At 30.6% G+C, this 14,890-nt stretch overlaps 1 non-coding gene across 1 annotated transcript; it reads right to left on the reverse strand.

Moving 5' to 3' along the window:
- Positions 1-11,410: 11,410 nt before the first annotated feature.
- On the reverse strand, positions 11,411-11,483 carry TRNAA-UGC (transfer RNA alanine (anticodon UGC)). The gene has a single exon. It is a non-coding gene; the product is annotated as a tRNA-Ala (tRNA).
- Between the last annotated feature and the right edge of the window lie 3,407 nt (positions 11,484-14,890).

A 14,890-nucleotide genomic window follows, 5' to 3' on the forward strand; every position in this document is an offset into this window, starting at 1 on the left:
CCCCTATTTTAAACCTGTTTGTAAGCAGTAAAGAGTTAGCAAACTCCAAAACTAACCTTAGAATATTCCATTATTTTCACTGTTAAGAGTGAGAAGATTTAGAAGCTAAAGCAAAGAGAAAAAGTTCCAACCAAAAATGCATAAACAAAATTGATAAAGAAAAAGAAAGAAGGCAACCCGTGCATCCCCACCAAGTCAGCTGCAATTATGACACTAAGAGTGGAAGTGGAGTCTTTTTAATAAAGGGAAAAAGCTTAAGAGGAATTATAATGACAGAAAAGGATCACTCATCCCATAGTTGTTTAAAATTTTAATGCAAATTTGAAGGTAGACAGAATGATATTATGCTTATTTAATTCTTCATTCAAGAATGTGCATTTCATATATGAGGAGAGCAGCAAAAAGTGTGAAAGTAGAATCTTGTACTATCTCTTGAGAGAAGTGATGGTTTTTGCATTGGCAAAGAGAATCCGTGTTAGGGATAACTTGAAAAGGCGAGCCATTAGAGAAAGAGGGTTTGTGTCAGCTTGATAAGGCATGCGTTTTATTCAAACTTCAAAGGAACTTGTTTGTTTGCTTGTTGCAACAACAGGCATTAGGAACATTTTTAATGGTCAATAAGGGCATTGGCTTCATTCCCTTTGGCGTTTTCCCATTTCCCTTCTTTGCTCTCTTTATTCTCAAGTCTCATTCTCTAAACTATTTTACAAAACCTGTCCGTGCATGCATTCTTTGGGGTATAAACACTCAATTCTATGATACCAAAATCTTCTCTTCTTCTGTCTCCTAAGTGGAAATTCATTGATTTTGTGCTTTTATGCATGCGCATGTATGAGAGAGAGGGGAAAGGGAAAAGATTTAAGCTGGTTGCTTGAGCATTAAAAACATCAAAATAAAGATACGAGAAAAGCTTTTTCTGATTTGATCCCCAATCCAATGATTTAAATACATAGATCAATTTCCTATTACTGAATAAAGTCAGGTCCATAAAAAAAAAAGGTGTAAAAGGTGAGTGAAGCTTTTTGACTATAATAGTGGTTTGTAGTGGGTACAGTAACAACTTTTTATTCTTAATCTTATTTTTTGACTGTTAAGCTTTTGCCTCAAAGTTACTATGTTGGGTACATCAAAGTGCTGTAAGTTGATCATGCCCACAAAGACTCAATTCCCTTTTTTGTTATTTTGATTTTGAGTTCTAGGCTAACCACACTTCGCATTGTCCTTGATTATGATAGTCTTAAATTTTCTGATCACTAGATTCGTTAAAAAATGTGTACAATGATAATAAAAAAATTGATATTATTAACCAGTAAAAATTAATTTACAAAAAAAAAAAACCATTAAATCTTAGTGCGTGTATTATTATTATTGTTGTTTTTCTTTTCTTTTTTTCTAAAACAAATCTAGCTATCTTAGCTAGTGACCAGATTGGACTTCAAAATAGCAGTAACTAAACTCCAAGGCGCAATGAATTTGTATTTTCAATCTTAGCGTTTCCCTTTCAAGATAATAAGAGTAATTGCAAGCTTTGTCAATAGGGATGATAAACAAACCAGACATCTTTCAGGGGCCTTGTTGAAATCAGGTTTGGACTTGTATAAAAACTCGTTTAATAAAAAGGCCTTATGTTCCAATTCAAAAGCTCGGCCTCAGAGCCTCTTAGGCTGGCTTAATATATTATTTTTTTTATTTTTTATTTTTTATTTTTTATAGTACTTGTAATAGCCCTCTTTCTCTCTCCTCAATCCATTTCATCCTATTTTATTGGTTAAACAGACTTTTTGAATGATTTTGTTCTATATTATGCTGTTTGGATATACATCAAATTTATAAATATTAAAATTACTAGTGCTGTTAATTGTATATTCAAAGTCTAAAACCAAGCGGATTTACTTTTTGTCCTACAATTCTCCACTACTATACATAAAATGATATGTCTTATTTGTATACTTTCTTTTTATATTCATACAGTTTTTTTCTCAACTAATTCAGTATATTTATAAAGTAATAAGGATAATATTTAGATAAATTTTTGTTGTCTTATTTTTTTTAAACAGGCTAAACTAAACTTTTATTTTTTGTAAATAAGCTAGGGCACATGCCGATAATTATATTCATAAAAGATAACAGACTTAGTCAAACACATCTTAATCTTTTAAGATCAAAGCTCGACTTGACTCGGCCTGTTAACATCCTAGTTGTCATATACCGGGTCAATGTCTTTTTGCACTACATATTGTGGAAACCAATTGCATATTGTGCAAACTTGAGTTCCTCTTATACCTTACCTACCTTACCAATTTTATCGGAACAAAAAAAATTAAAAGGAGCATTTGAAAGCAAGAACTATACCCAATTTTTACACTTCTTGTGAATTGTTGTCTACGTCAAGCTTATCTTATTTCATGATTGAAAAATAAGAGAAAGCGAATAAATCTTTTTAATAATTTTTTTTTTAACTTCATAGAAATAGATATTTATTCTGAACTTTGTTTTTGGAACTTAACTCTCAAAACCAAATTTGTTTTACATGGTCCAAATAAATGCATAAAGCTGTAAGTTTTAAATGAATGATTGAGTTGGAAATGGACAAAAGGGGAAGACAATTTGAAAACTACATCAACTCTCAATCGTTGTCGACATGAAACCCCCAACTGTCTCAAAATGTACGAGACAGGTTTCAGGGTTTGGTTCAGTGACATGAAATAATTGGAGACATTAATGGGTACAATTGCTTACATATTCTTATTCTCTACTGCTGTGTCGATTATATTGAACTGAAATGAATAATATATACACTGAATCTTTCAGGGATTTCATTCCCTCTACCCTTCTGTTAAGCATTGTATTCTTGTGTATGTCCTATTTAACTTTCACATTTTTGGATTGAGGTGAAAGAATGTCGTGTTATATATGTATACAATTTGGCTTTGGAAATGATGATTTCGCATATAGTCTCCTCAGTACTTGTACATTGCAGTCATGAAATATTTTTAACAAGTATTAAATTTGTGTTGATAATTGAAGGGTTTCTTTTATTAATACACCTTTATTATATTCACATCCTAAAAGTAGCCTGAAATGGAATAGTGACCGTACTTTATTTTCATGAAATAATGCTGAATTTCCATTATATTCAAGCTAATTAGAATATGTTAAGGTGCTCAACATAACCGCGACAAGTTTATTTATACATCAAAATTGCTGCGAAACCCTAATACAAAATTTGGTCGTGGAGCCATGATTACTGGAACAATACCCTTAGTTAAAAATATGCTATATACTTTTCTAAATTTGTAATGTTATATTAATGTTTGGAGGAATAAAAGTCTTCCAAAGATCTAAGAAAAAATCATGAACATTATGTACATTCAATAATAATAATAATAATAATATTTAATAGGTTTGTATAGAGAGATCTACAAAATTCTAATAAGAATCTATATCTAACTACTAATATCTGATTTGGGAGAATCTTGCAGTAGCTCTATATTCTTACTGTGGTCAAAACTTACGCTTATATATTTGCGTGTAACCCTTAAGAACTATATGCACTATTTTTTATTATTATTATCTATATTTATCACATAATTACGTATTAAAAGTTAACTTTATTGTTTTATTTAATATTGTATATATGTAGAGAAGATTAATTTTAAAAAGAATACTATTAAATTTTTTGAGAATATATAATTCAATTCGTAATAAATTTTATTATGTGAAAAAAATATCGTACTTAACCTCCATATATAAAATTGAAATGTATTATTTTTTAAAATAAAATTATTTAAATATATTAATTTTTATAATATCATTTTCAAACCAGCAACCCACGTCCACCACGGCCAAGTCATCCATTGATTTAGAAAGTGCAGCATGTGGGACCTCAATCATCGCCATTTAATCGTTTCTTTCTTTGAAGGTGATATATATATATATATATATATATACCGGTCAGATTTCAATGATAGAGGTGAAGTCTCATCAAAGGATTGATTAATTGTTATCCATCATTTAATTAATATATAAGAGGGATTGATGGACACATAAAGAAGCAATTAGTGCTATGGTGCTCAATAGTTATAGGCTTGAGTACCATATATAGTTCATATATATATATATATATATATATATATATATATATATATACTTGTACTAAATAGTTTATATATAAAGTCATAATATAGATATTAACTCATCATATCATACCTAATATGGCGTCACAAACAAGCCTTTGAATGTATAAAAGGAGTTTAATAGATACACTTGTAACATACAGTACTTACTGATAAAGTCATAATATAAAATATTAACTTAATTTCATTCTGTCACGAGTTGAGTCGATAGCAACCACTAGATTTAAGTTCAATCATTTAAAAAAATAATAAAATACTATTATCATGATCTTCGTGAAATGATAACAATCCAAAAATACATAATACTAAAGAAATTATTTTAATACGCTTATTGGTCTAAGAGTTTTACATTCTCATTTAATTCTATGTTATTACATCATTTAATGAATTTAACTATGTTAAGAACTATACGAGTTGTCAAACTCATTAAATGATATGATTATATTTAGATGCTAACAATGCATCAAAATTTAGAGAAGTATTGCATAAACCTAATGTATCTAAATTAAGTGTATTACTTATTACATAATTAATTAATAGTAACTAACTTTTTTATTTATTAATTAGCTATCGTAATTTGCCATAATCAATTATATGATTGGAGTGAATATATATATCAAATTAATGCAATTATTTCTTCAAAATTAAACTCAATATTACATAATTTTGACATCAGAAACAAACAAGCCTAGATACAGAAGAAAGTTTATGCATTTCCCAAAGTACTGATTAGACTTGCATGGGGAACTATCACCAAATTGTGAAGCTGGTCAAGATGGAATTGCAAACTCTGTTTTGCCATATTTTAATTTATACTGGGTTTAACTCATTTAGTTAAACTCATTAATTTTTATTATTAGAATTAGATATATCTGTTAGGTATGGCTCATACTTCACATGATGATGTTGGCCCTAATTGTCGGGGTCAGCAGAAAGGCAACTGGGATCCCGCTCCCAGGTGAGCGGGCGGGGGTCCGGGGGAGCCGCCCCGGCGGGGTCCGGGGGGGCAGCGCCCCCAGGCCCGTAGAGGCTAGGTAATGTTTAGGCCTCTGTTTCTATTGTAATTTTCTTAGCAGTTTGGGCTTGGGCCCATGAATAGTTGCTGTTAGGGTTTCTTGTAATCCTATTTATATTTGTCTTGTAAACCGAGAGACTTGTAACGAGTGGCGGTGAGGTGAATATAGTACAGACAAGCTGGACGTAGCCTATATTGGGTGAACCAGGGTAAATCATCGTGTCAATCTCTCTACTCTTATTTCTTTTTCTATTTTCTCGATTCTGTGTGATTGTCGATTTCCAACAATATCAACTCTCAATTTTTTCTTTTTCCGCTTTCTCTCACATTTTAGTTGTAGCTTTATGATACCGTGCCTGATTTTTAGATTGATTTCTTTCTTTCTTTGCACTAATAATTTCTTACCTCGTCGTACCAAATTTTTGAAAATACTGCAGGTATCATATATATCATTCTTTAAGTATATAGTAAATGTTGGAATTAATGAATGAATTAATGTACAATGATCCATTGGTTATGAATAAGAAGTGGGTTAATAAAGAAAAGAGAAAAAGGAAAGATGAAGAGGTGTGTGGGTTTCAACAAGTCCCACATTGGACAATTAGTAGGAAATGGGAGAGTATATAAGCTCTCACTTCCCTCTCTTAGATTGGCCCTTGGGTCACTACATGTTTTATGTAGGGGGGAGAGCTAGGTGAGCATTGGTTCACCACACGCGCGCCGGCTCGGCTCGGCTCGGTTCATAGTGTGTAATAAAAAAATAATTTTTTATTAAATTATTTTTTAATACCGTTGCTTCACCAAAAACGTTTCTACCCGCCGGTTTTTTTAGCAGTATTGAACCGAACCGGTTCTTTCCCTTCGTGAACCAGTCACCGGTCGTATCTGTTCGTCGGAACGACTGTTCATCGTGACCGGTCAGTGTCTATAAATAGACACTGACACCTTCAGAAATCGATCCAGTTTTTCCTGCACTTAAACTCTGCCGGAATTTTTCTTCTTCCGGTTTTGCATACTGTTGTTCATCCTCCGGTGTGACTTCCTCTGGCATTTTGTTGTGTTCGTTTGGGCTGTTGATTGGTAGTGCCACCATTCTTCAGACGAAATCCGTTCTATCCTGGGAGACAAGTGTCCATCAACCTTAGGCATCAGTGAGGGGGCAAATTGTCTTAAGGAGACACGTTCTGTGGGCTCGGATTTAATTCCTCTTATACTGCATATATTCATCCTTTCATTCTGTCTGTTTCATCATTCTGCCACTGACAAGTAAGTCTGTTTTTAATATTTTTAATTACACAGTGATAATCCTGATCATCTACCTCCTCTGCTTTATACATGGGTTCAAATCTATTAGTGATATAATATCACCCACTGTCTTCAATAACAGTAAATGGAATTGAGTGTGAATCGTTTAGGACAGGATCTTGCCCATAATGAAAAAAGAGTCAAAATATACTCAACACTCACATGCTTAACAATTACATCCCTATAGGGTTGTCCGTGCAAAAGGGGGTAGTAAGTGTTTTTTTTTTTTAACAAACTGATTATTTTTCCTTTCCTTTTTTATTCTCTTCAGTAACTTGATGCGTAAAATAAAATGAACACCGATATATATGAACTATGGTACTTACTCCCTCCCCCCAAAAAAACAAGTATGGACAAAACCAGCAATGTTGATGTAAAACCATCTACCATTCACCAAAGTTGAGGTAAACCAGAACATAACTTTTGAATTTGATTACAAAATCACATGCTGCTGTGGTGCTTGCATGAGTTGAGATCCAATTTTAGGAGCTGATAGATAGAGATGAAATTTATTTGAGATTTGAAAAAGAAAATGAATTTTATCATGTTTAAATTTATTTTTTTTATCAAATTTTTAAAATCCTAATTTAATTATTTTTATCTTATTTATTTAATTATCATAAATTGATATTTAAATAGACATATATAAAATATATTTGAGAATGATTAGAAAACAAAACAAACTGTATTATTTTTAAACATTCTTTATACAAACATACTTTATACATACGTTTCATGTTTTTATATCTTTTAAATTAATTTGAATAATATTACGTCTAAATTAAATTAGGGGAAAATGTTTACCAAAAAAAAAAAAAAAAAATAGAGGAAAATATAATAAATAATTTTTATAACAACATGATACGTGGTGTCAAGCATAACTACTCAAACATTATGTAGAGAATATTACTGGTTAGATCTTAAAAAATGAAGAGGGGCGATCTCCGTTGCACCATTACATTGCAAGAAGAGCAAATTAACCAGTTATTATGGGAGAGGTCTATTCGAAAACCAGCATTCTGTAAAAAAAAAATGCATTATTTATGAGAAGATTGAGGTCTATCCAAGTTGGTGTTTTTGAAAGGTCTATTTTGAGCCCAGCAAGAGACACAGGCAGAGTTTGTTTGTTCTGAGTAGTCTCTGACCTATTTTGGTACCTTATATAGTCATATAGATGTCATAGCTAGGCTTTGTTTTTGTACTGTTTCTCATATATGCTATTGGCTATTGCTGTGCCAGTGCCATACCATACCATACCCCCCTCTGCCAATTTGTCTATCAATCATGCATGTTATCAACAACTGAGCCCACAGATAGCTTTTTGTACATCAATTATCACCTTACTGCATATGCGGACCTATACTTATGTGTCACCATCTTTGTGCTACAATTTTCTCTGTCCAACTGTCACACCAAAAGGTGCATAAGGGACACCGTAAACCCAATAATTAAAATCAACAGCCAATTTCAATATACCGTAAACCCAATAATTAAAATCAACGGATACAACGATCAAATTGTCGTTACTTACTTAAAATATTACTAAAATGTCGTGTCTCATAAATTTTTTATTAAAGTGTTATATTATCAGTCTCGTTATTCCATGTAGCAAGTTAGGATTGGCTACGTGACAGCACTTGGTTGACCAAGTAACTAGCTACACAATGCAGCTAGACTACGTGGTAGACAACCCTTACACCGTATGCCAGTGGCCTAAATCGGTGGACTGTGTAGCTATTTACGTGACGGCTGTTGAAACACTCAATATATGTGTGACATGTGTCACACTATGGTAAACCCATGTCCTTTAAATGAAATTAAATCACATAATTTAACGCTCTTAAATTTAATTACTTAACATTTACAAATAATACCAATAATTTAGGAGTTTAGTATAAGTTATGAGTGTTAATGAATTTAGGAGTTTTTATGTTTGTTAATTAATGTAGTGTAAATTAGTATAAATTTAATTAAATTATTTTACAATTATCATTTGATAATTTTTAGGAGTGTTAACTATATTAATTTAATTTAAATTAAATTAATTTATGCTAATTGAAATTGTTCGTAACAGTTAAAAAAATTAATATAATTGAGTAGGGTTAAAGAATTAAACTAAATTAAATTAATGTTAATTATTTAAATTTAATTCAGTGTATATTAAATTTAATTATTTTAGAATAATTAATTAGTTATTTTTAGGGGTGTTAACTAAAATAATTTAATGTAGTTTGTGTTGTGTTAAAAATTTGTGAACTGTCAGTTACTTAATTTAATCAAGGGTTGTTAATTAATGTAATATATTTTATGTTTGTTAATTGAAATAGTTTAATTTAATCTATATTAATTTAAATTAATCATAATGATTAATTATTTATGTTATAACTGTTAATTATTTTTTTTGGATTGTTAATTGTTTTATTTTATTTAGCAATATGTTAAGTTAAATTATTTGTAAATGTTAACTAATTAAATTTAGTAGTGTTAAATAAATGTTATTTAATTTTATTTAAATGACATGTGTCACACATGCACGTAACCAGCTGCTCATCCCAACGGGTTTATCACAGTGTGACACATGTCACACATGCATTGAGTGATTCAATAGCCGCCACGTAAACAGCTATGCAGTCCAGTGATTTTGGCCACGTAAGATACCACGTAGCCTAACGCTTTAAGACACGTGGCAGGGGTTGTCTGCCACGAAATCTAGCTGCACTGCGCAGCTAGTTACGTGGCCAACCAGGTGCTACCACGTGGCCAATCCTAACTCGCCACGTGGCGTGGCAAGACTAATGATGTGGCACTTTGGTGAAAATTTTCTGGGGCGTGACATTATGGTAATATTTTAGATAAACAATGGCAATTTGGTCGTTGTCCCCTACTATTAATTCATTTTCAATATATATATATATATAAATTTTTACAATCGTTTTACGTATATCAGTGATAGGTGTATAGTTATAGTTATGATTCCTCATATTTAATGTTTTTCTTAGATATAAGTGTAATCAATGATCAATATTGAGAATGTAACTTATACTGATGTAAAATGATCCAAAGTTATGTATATGTGTGTGTGTGTGTGGGGGGGGGGGGTGGGGGTTTCGATTTTTCTGCAGCTACTTTACGTACAACAATTAAATTTGGGGAATCATAATCATATAAATGTGAGGAATCACTAATATAGGTTAATTGATGTACGTAAAGTAGCTGTAAAAATAATTTTACCATATATATATATATATATATATATATATATATATATATATGGGGAATGTTATTTCTATAAAAATTTTGTTTACAAACTACACTATGTCTGACCGGTCATACTTTAATCAAGAGTGTATAACCGGTCATACTTAGTGTAATATGTAAAAAAAGTTTGTAAATGGATCCTTCCTCTATATATATATATATATATATATATATATATATATATATATATATATATATATATATATGTAGGGCTTATCATTTTTAAAGCTGCTTGAGATAATTTTATCTCTAGCTATTAAATCATAATCGTACAAAGATGGATCAATGATGATAAAGGAAGAGAGAAAAAGAGAATCATAATCATTCAAAGGTGAATCAATTAATATAAGAAAATAAATAAACAAAACGACGTAGTTTTGGGGTGGGCGGAGATAAACTTATCTCAAGTTGCCAAAAAAATATTTTTCACATATATATATGGCAAATGATTTGTAATGTGACTGCATATAAGCATTGGTGCAGTCACTTAGAAACTACGTCGTTTTGGGTGGGATAAAGGAAGTTCGTGTTCAAAATTAATTGTAGAAAATTGAAATATTATATTTATTTTCACCTTTGTATGATTATGATTTTCCATATTTAACGTTTTATATTTATTTTCATCTTTGTATGGTTATGATTCTCCATATTTAATGCTTTCACATTATAAAACGATGTAGTTCTATATCACTGTACCAATCCTTAGCTGCAGCCTGCAGTCACTGTACATCCACTAAATCCTATATATATATATAGGGCATGTTCTTTTTACACCAGCGTAAGACTAACAAGACTTACATCACATCTCAATCGTTGATGGACAAAAATTATCGGTTGATATTTGTAGTGTAATTAATGATTAATTAATATTAAATTAATTCGTATGGCTTCCTAAATTATAACCGTTGGGGTACCAAAATCAATGGTTAAGATGTGGTGTGTAACATCCCGCATAATTAGGAACTTAGATGAAAAAGTTTTTACTGAACAAGAATTTTACTCGTTAACAATTTGACTCTAATCCGCTTAGCAAACAACTCCCTTGGACGCGTACAGGGGAAAGTGTCACATGGTGTAAGACTTATTAGTCTTACACCAGTGTAAAATGATCCTGATCATATATATATATATATATATATATATATATATATATATATATATATATAAAAGAACGGAAATTCTTTTCTTATATTGGTGAAAAAGAAAAGTTTTTCTGCAAATAATAATAATTATGTATTATAAATAGTACATAGTTATAAGGGTTCACTTTTTCTACCGTCAGTATAGATAACTTATCTACATTGAACCTAAACCGACATTGTTTTGAGGCGGAAATCAGGTATTTTCGTAATTATAATTTATTTCAAGGTTATAATAGTCTTTTTTATTATAATTTTTTAAGTTTTCAGCTCAAAATGACGTCATTTTGAGAGTGAATGTAGATAACTTATCTACCTTCACTGTATAAACATTAAAACCTAATTATAATATTAAAATTATTAAATTTTTTCTATCTTCATATATTATCAACTAATGTGGCAGAAAAAATAATAATTTTACCATTATTATGAGTTGTTGAAGATAATTGTCTCCTCTTTGGAAAGATGTTCAACATTACAAAATTTGTTTGCTGGTTAAAAGCTAGACAAATAGTAGAATTGAGAAAAGGATGGAAAATTAAAAGGAAAAAAAAAAATGGAGATGCAGGGGATCGAACCCTGTACCTCTCGCATGCAAAGCGAGCGCTCTACCATTTGAGCTACATCCCCATACTTGTTTTTCTACATATATCACTAAACATATAATTGAACATGTTCTCTTCCATTTCGATAACCAACCGATGCTAATTATAAGCTAGAATTATTATTTTAAATACAAAAAGTAGGGCTTGCAATGTAAAGTATTTTTAAGGAAAAAGAGCGGTGAGAATGAAATATGGGGAATTTAAGTGTGATTGATAAAGATCCATACCGAGAATAAATGGGTAAAGTATTGACAAAATGCATAAATTTAATGAATTAAGGTTTTGGATAGAGAAGTTATATTAAGTCTACTTCTAGTAGGTTTGTTGCCTAGTCTATTAGGGTGTGCATGACAACCTTCTCGGAATGAGTTTTTTTTTTAAATTTTTGTTCTCGGGAACAAAAATGGATGAGAATTGTGTTTGATAAAACCGGTTTATTTTTTTGTTCCCGGGATGAACCGGTTTTTTTTGTGTGCTGGAGAACAAAAAAAAGAATCAAAAAATTTATGCTTATTTATTCTCGGGCACAAAAAGAGAATTAGTTTTCTCTCACACTTGTACGACTCCGTACCCGCTCACACACCAACACCGAACCATAACTGCTTTCAACCATATCATCGGACGACAAATCCCTCCCTTCACAGAGAAGTTGCAAATTTTGGAATTTTTGAAATTGGGGTTAGGGCTCTTGAAGGATTACACGTCTGAAACAAATTTATTCATCTTATTATATTGCAGTCCGTTGAAAAGTGCAGTTTGTTGAAATAAAAATAATTTAATATAGTGAATTATTTTATAGCTCAACATTGGATCTGGAGGGAGCTCGACCTTGGATCTGGAAAAGTGCAGTCCATCTTCATAGGATTTTTATTTTTTATAGCTCACAAATTTTAAATCCATTATAGAACAAAAAAAGAAAAAGAAAGAAAGAAGAAGAAGACGAAGACAGAAAGAAGAATGATTTTAAATCCAATGAAAACATAAAGACAGAAAGACGGAAAGAAGAATGATTTTTTATAGCTCACAAATTTTAAATCCATTCTTCATAGGATTTTTAATTTGAAAGAAGAAGACAGACAGAAAAAAAACAGAAAAAGAAAAAAATGTTATCAAAAGTAATTCTGATTCTTGGAACAAAAATAAAAGATGTTAACAAACGTAATTCTGATTCTCAGAATTGTTCTAAGGCACAGAAATAAAAAAGAATTATTTATTTTCAGAAACAGTGCCAGGGAATAGAATGATTGTCATGCGCGGCCTAAGGCTTAATGATAAAATAATGTAAACTTTTGTTTGATAGGGATTTTATAATAGAAATGTTCATTTCCATAGTTAATGTATCATATTCATTAAACTAGGAAACTGTTGTTTTCTCCAAGATCTGAGCTGAGCGTTACATATTAGTCATTCCAGTCTAGCTACATTAAGATTGAATATCGCAATATATATCTTTATATCCTACATTATTTCTTTCCAGTAAAAAAAATAAGCAAATTGTAATTTTTTTTATTTAATTTGACGTAACTAAATATAAAGATGCATGAAATAGTATATACAGCCATTTAATTCTTGATTATATTAAACAATCTATTGGGGATGAGTACTCAATTCGTACTTATACCCAACAAGAGTATAACTTCATATTTTTTTTAAAAAAGAGAGAGTATAACTTCATAACTAAACAATCTTTTACGTACCCACATTAAAAGCAACTTGATTAGCTAAAATTGTTCAATCGGACAGTAAGGCCTCAAATAGACAGACTATGGATTTGATATTATTTTAAAATTTATTATATATTGGATTGAAATATTAAATTATTTAATGACTTAATATACAATTTAACAGCTTGTGTTGTTTTTGTTTTTAAAAGTACACCTACATACAAATTGGTCTCAGAAAGAGTTAGCTTTAATCTTTTCGTGCCATGGAAACCCTTTTATTTGATATTCAAAGAGATAGAGACAAAATGGAAAGAAATCCTCAACTATCTAGGTGTGTATCTCACCAAGAAACCATTATTTTATTCTTATTTCTAGACAGCTTTTCGAATTAAATATAACCTCTTTTGTTGATTTATTTATGCATTCTTTAGCCAAAGGAGTGTCTCCAATATACATGTGATAAAACAAAAGAGAAAGAAAGAGATCCATGACATTTTTATGGGGATTAGTGAACAAAGAGAGAGTGGCAGCAATGATGGGTTGGGTTGTCATCGTTTTGCATGCAATATAGAAAGAATGGTAGAGAAAGAAAGGAACATACTTTCATGACTTTCTCTTTTTTGTCTTTCCATTCGCTTTCTTTGCTTTACTCACCCGCTTTAATCACAGTCTCTTAGATTTCAGTAACAAAAGCCTCTTCCTCTTTTCTCCTTTACACCTCTTTCCTCTTCATTTGTCTGGTTTCTAACGCAAACAGTGTGTTGCAAGCTTTAGTTTTACTTAGTTTTGATTTATAAGCATGTGAAGGAGAGTTATGCACAGTTGCTCTTTATATATAATATATGATGTCGTTTTAAATGGCAGATCTTGTGTCCATTTAGTTTCACAAAGTGGTGAAACTCACATTTTTAAAACTTTTTTCCCTCATTCTTTTTTTCATGATCTATCTTTTTCTTTCACTTAAAATGACAAAAATGAAAGTTAGAAGCCAAAGTGAAAGTTACTTACTCATTTAATTATCTATAAAAGCCATTAAAACAAATACTGAATTGTTTGGCATTTTCTTTGCTTAGATAAAATAAAACTCATTTATCTCTGTTCATTTGTTAGAACCAATTGTCGATCATACATGTTCATAAAGTACTACTTGAATTATGACAAGTCATAAGAAAATCAAAATTTTAAAATATTATGTGATGATTTAAAAATATTATTTTCTTCTAAAATAGTGCAATAATAATCTTAAATATTAGTTACGCGTGAACTGATATCAACCTCATATCTACAATGGTGAATCTTGTAAGAGCGGAATAATTTAGAAACTCTCTTCGACTTCCATATCTATCTATTACGAAAGATGAATGATCTGTTTATAATTTTTTTTTTTACAAATTATAGTAAGTATGACCGATCATATATTTTTGAGTGAAGTATGACCGGTCATACTTAGTATAGTTTGTAAACAAAAAAATTATAAATATGACCTTCTCCACGCACTTTTGAGTGAAGTATGACTGGTCATATTTAGTATAGTTTATAAATAAAAAGTTTGTAAATATAATTATCTCCGTTAAATATGAAATGTATACTTTGTTATTACATACTCGTATATAATTACTTACTCATTCATCTTTGAGTTGGCTTGAGGCTTACAATATAAATTGTTTTGTGTCGTTATGAGAATCATGCATGTATAACTTATCTTTTCGAAAGTTAGATTAATCATCATTGTGTCGCATGACATCACAACCTATAAAAATCTTTAAAA

This window comes from Gastrolobium bilobum, unplaced genomic scaffold (genome assembly GCF_033153095.1).
Source record: "Gastrolobium bilobum isolate Gb01-03AN ecotype WA unplaced genomic scaffold, APGP_CSIRO_Gbil_v1 utg1221, whole genome shotgun sequence".
In the NCBI taxonomy this organism is placed as follows: Eukaryota; Viridiplantae; Streptophyta; class Magnoliopsida; order Fabales; family Fabaceae; genus Gastrolobium; species Gastrolobium bilobum.